This window comes from Myotis nattereri (assembly GCF_964212035.1).
Source record: "Myotis nattereri genome assembly, chromosome: 1".
NCBI lineage: Eukaryota > Metazoa > Chordata > Mammalia > Chiroptera > Vespertilionidae > Myotis > Myotis nattereri.
In genome coordinates, this window is record NC_138075.1 from 71,696,875 (window position 1) to 71,700,967 (window position 4,093).

A 4,093-nucleotide genomic window follows, 5' to 3' on the forward strand; every position below is an offset into this window, starting at 1 on the left:
CCTTGCCAAACACTATTGGGGCACGTTAATTTCACAATACCCATGGAGGATAAAATCTGCCTTTGGAAAGCTCGCCCTGCTAAGGAGGTATAACAGAGGTAAACATCTGTTCTCTACCACTGCTATGGAATCCTTGCCAACAGTTCGTATTTGATAGATGGTCCAAACTGAATTTATTTTATTCTTTTGGTGGATAATAGGAAGAATAGGTCAAAAGTACCCATTAGAGAAATCTAGTCTCAGTTGTGATTTGTATTTTTACATAAAAAGTTCAGTGAATGTAACCTATCACCTCTACTGCTCCTGACCAGTTTGATTCTGGCTAAACCCTAATCACATTTGGTAGGGGCACTTTTTACTCCTTTATTTCCCAACCTATTGGAAATTTAAAGAGAACACAGTCAATAAATAGGTCTTTATTTATACTTAATACGGTCACATGATATTTGTAAACGTAAGTTAATGTCCAGAAATGTGATGGATTTTATTGCTAAATATAGAAGAAATTCACCTTTGTCACAAATAAATTAACCTGTTCTCAGGAAGTTTAACTTTTACTCCACATAAAATAATAATCATAGCAGATTCTATCTGGAAGGGCTTGATTTTAATATTTTAACAACAGATGTTAAAAAGAAATTATCTATCAGCTGTAAAGCACTAAATAAAGATTACTTGAAATTATATATATATATATATATATATATATATATATATATATATATATAGCCTGATACACAAAATTCATGCATGGGGCATGGAGGAAGGGAGTCCTCAGCCCAGATTGCAAGAGGGCACAGGCCAGGCCAAGGGACCCCACCAGTGCATGATCAGGGCTGGGAAGGAATGTGGGAGGTTGGCCAGCTTAGGAGCGATGGAGGGACAGCAGGAGGGATCCAGGGCATGTCTGGCCCATCTCACTCAATCCTGATTGGCTGGACCCCAGTAGCAAGCTAACCTACTGGTTGGAGTGTCTTCCCCTTGGTGGTCAGTGCATGTCATAGTGAGCAGTTGAGTAACCTTAGCATATCATTAGCATATTAAGTTTTGGTTGGTTGAATGGCTGACTGGACGACCAGACACTTAGCATATTAGGCTTTTATTATATAGGATATATATGTAACATTATATTCTATTTTTCTCTCTATCTAGTATGTATAGGTTAACACCAATTATCTAAAAGAGATGGACCAAATCTTCCTGATATTTCTGAATAGTTTTCTTTAGTTCATTGATTTTTAAGCAGAGGAAATTTTCTTTAAAACTCACTACTGATGCATATTATCAGTATCTAATCAGAAAAATAGAGATCCCAGTCAGTCCGAGGCTGCGGCTGCAGAGAAACTTCTGAGGAGCTGCAAAGATGCTGCCCGTGCATGTCGGTGGGGCTGTAGCCTGCACCCTCCCTCGGCGGGCCGGACTGGTCTCCAAAAATGCTTTGGGATCATCCTTCATTGCTACAAGAAATCTCCATGCCTCTAACACTCGTCTTCGGGAAGATTGGCACTGACGAGATGTCCTCTATTCTTGAAGAGCGAATTTTTGGAGCTGATACCTCTGTTGACCTTGAAGAGACTGGGCGTGTCTTAAGTATTGGTGATGGTATTGCCCGAGTACATGGGCTGAGGAATGTTCAAGCTGAAGAAATGGTAGAGTTTTCTTCAGGCTTAAAGGGTATGTCTCTGAACTTGGAACCTGACAATGTTGGTGTTGTCATGTATGGAAATGATAAACTAATTAAGGAAGGAGATGTTGTGAAGTAACAAGAGCCATTGTGGATGTTCCCGTTGGTGAGGAGCTGTTGGGTCGTGCAGCAGATGCCCTTGGTAATGCCATTGATGGGAAAGGTCTAATTGGTTCCAATATCCATAGGTGAGTGTGCCTGAAAGCCACTGGGATCATTCCTCGAATCTCTGTGCGGGAACCAATGCAGACATCCATGAAGGCTGTGGATAGCTTGGTGCCCATTGGTGGTGGTCAGTGTGAGCTGATTATTGGTGACCGGCGGACTGGCAAAACATCAATTGCTATTGGCACAATCATTAACCAGAAACGTTTCAGTGATGGAACTGATGAAAAGAAGAAGCTGTGGTGTATCTATGTTGCTATTGGTCAGAAGAGATCCACTGTTGCCCAGTTGGTGAAGAGACTTACAGATGCAGATGCCATGAAGTACACCATTGTGGTTTCAGCCACCGCTTCTGATACTGCCCCACTTCAGTACCTGGCTCCTTATCTGGCTGTTCCACGGGAGAATATTTCAGGGATAATGGCGAACATGCTTTGATCATCTTTGATGACTTATCCAAACAGGCTGTTGCTTATCGTCAGATGCCTTTGCTGCTGCGCCAACCACCTGGTGATGTGTTCTACCTACACTCCCGTCTGCCTGAGAGAGCAGCCAAAGTGAACCATTCTTTTGGTGGTGGCTCTTCGACTGCTTTACCAGTCATAGAAACACAAGCTGGTGATGAGTCTACTTACATTCCAATGAATATCACTTCCATCACTGACGGACAGATCTTCTTGGAAACAGAATTGTTCCACAAAGGTATTCGCCCTGCCATTAACGTTGGTTTGTCTGTGTCCCGTGTTGGATCTGCCGCCCAAACCAGGGCCATGAAGCAGGTGGCAGGTCCCGTGAAGCTGGAATTGGCTCAGTATCATGAGGTTGCTGTTTTTGCTCAGTTCAATTCTGATCTTGATGCTGCCACTCAACAACTATTGAGTCGTGGTGTACATCTGACTGAATTGCTGAAGCAAGGACAGTATTCTCCCATGGCTACTGAAGAGCAAGTGGCTGTTATTTATGCCGGTGTAAGAAGGTATCTTGATAAACTGGAGCCCAGCAAGATCACAAAGTTTGAGAGTGCTTTCTTGTCTCATGTTATCAGCCAACACCAAACCCTGTTGGGTAATATCAGGACTGACTGAAAGATCTCAGAACAGTCAGATGCAAAACTGAAAAAAAAAAATTGTAACAAACTTTTTGGCTGGATTTGAAGCTTCCACTCCTATGGATTCACACCAAATACCAGCTTGGTTTTGTCATTGTTTCTTCTAGTACTCAGTTCCTTTTGTAAAAGGTTTACTCTCATGCTCCAGATGTACAGAATCACCTTAAAAATAAAGGTTCCATATTGCTTGGTGGTAAAAAAAATAGACACCACACTAGATATTTCACCAGAAATATTTAATATGGGATACAGTTGCACAGATTTTGGAAGGCAGCAAAAAGAAAAGGGGAATCACTGATGTAACCCAGAGATAATGGTTGCAGGTGGCACCTACTGACCCCAGAAGGGACACTGGAGGTAGGGACACTATACATTAGAGTTTTTGCTCTAAAGAGGAAATGCTGCCCAATTTAAGAGCTTGTAGGAGGGGCCCGCAGAGCTGGGGCTCAGCCACAGGGGAAAGGTTACCACCTGGACACAGCTGGTACCTGTGAGGGTGTGCTGTCTATCAAATAAAACCAAGACATTGACATTCCTTTCCCGATCCTCCTACCTCAAACCTCCTCCAGGATCCCTTATTAGCAAAACTTAACAAATAAGAAATCTAATTTGCAGAGTCCTAGTCATAGCATCCCAGGAGAGAGTTGGGGCTTACAAGAGTAGAATAAGTGAATTAAGGGCAAGTATCTAAAGAGCCAGAGCTGTTGATCTATGTAGTAATGCCAATAATAATTGTTTATGAATGTCTTTTGTAAGTTTATTTTTTTAATATGATGCTTTCTTAGATTCACACATAACTTTATATCTTGGGGCCATGCCCTGAATCCCAAATCCCTGTCCCTGCCTTTGGTCCCCCTGCAATGCACTCTTCTCTTCCAAAACATGCATATGTAGCTCTAAGTTTGGCCATGGGAATAAAAGTGCAGCATTGCCCAAAACTCATTCTCAGTATGATTCAAATGGACTCGCAGCACTGGTAGCTGAAGCATATGCTGAGAAGTGCTAAATATGGGCTTTCCAACAAAACCTGCTCCTCTAGGATTTTCAGTCACATAGCCCAGTTTCCTGCCAAGGAGGTGGCATCCAACCAAGGAGCAGGCAGGGCTCTCACCTGGGTGTCCCATGGTGTTCAGTTG

The 4,093-nt window shown here is 42.6% G+C and overlaps 1 pseudogene across 1 annotated transcript; it reads left to right on the forward strand.

Moving 5' to 3' along the window:
- Window positions 1-1,363: 1,363 nt before the first annotated feature.
- On the forward strand, window positions 1,364-2,948 carry LOC308530657 (ATP synthase subunit alpha, mitochondrial-like; annotated as a pseudogene). The gene has a single exon. The product of its transcript is annotated as an ATP synthase subunit alpha, mitochondrial-like (transcript).
- Window positions 2,949-4,093: the final 1,145 nt, after the last annotated feature.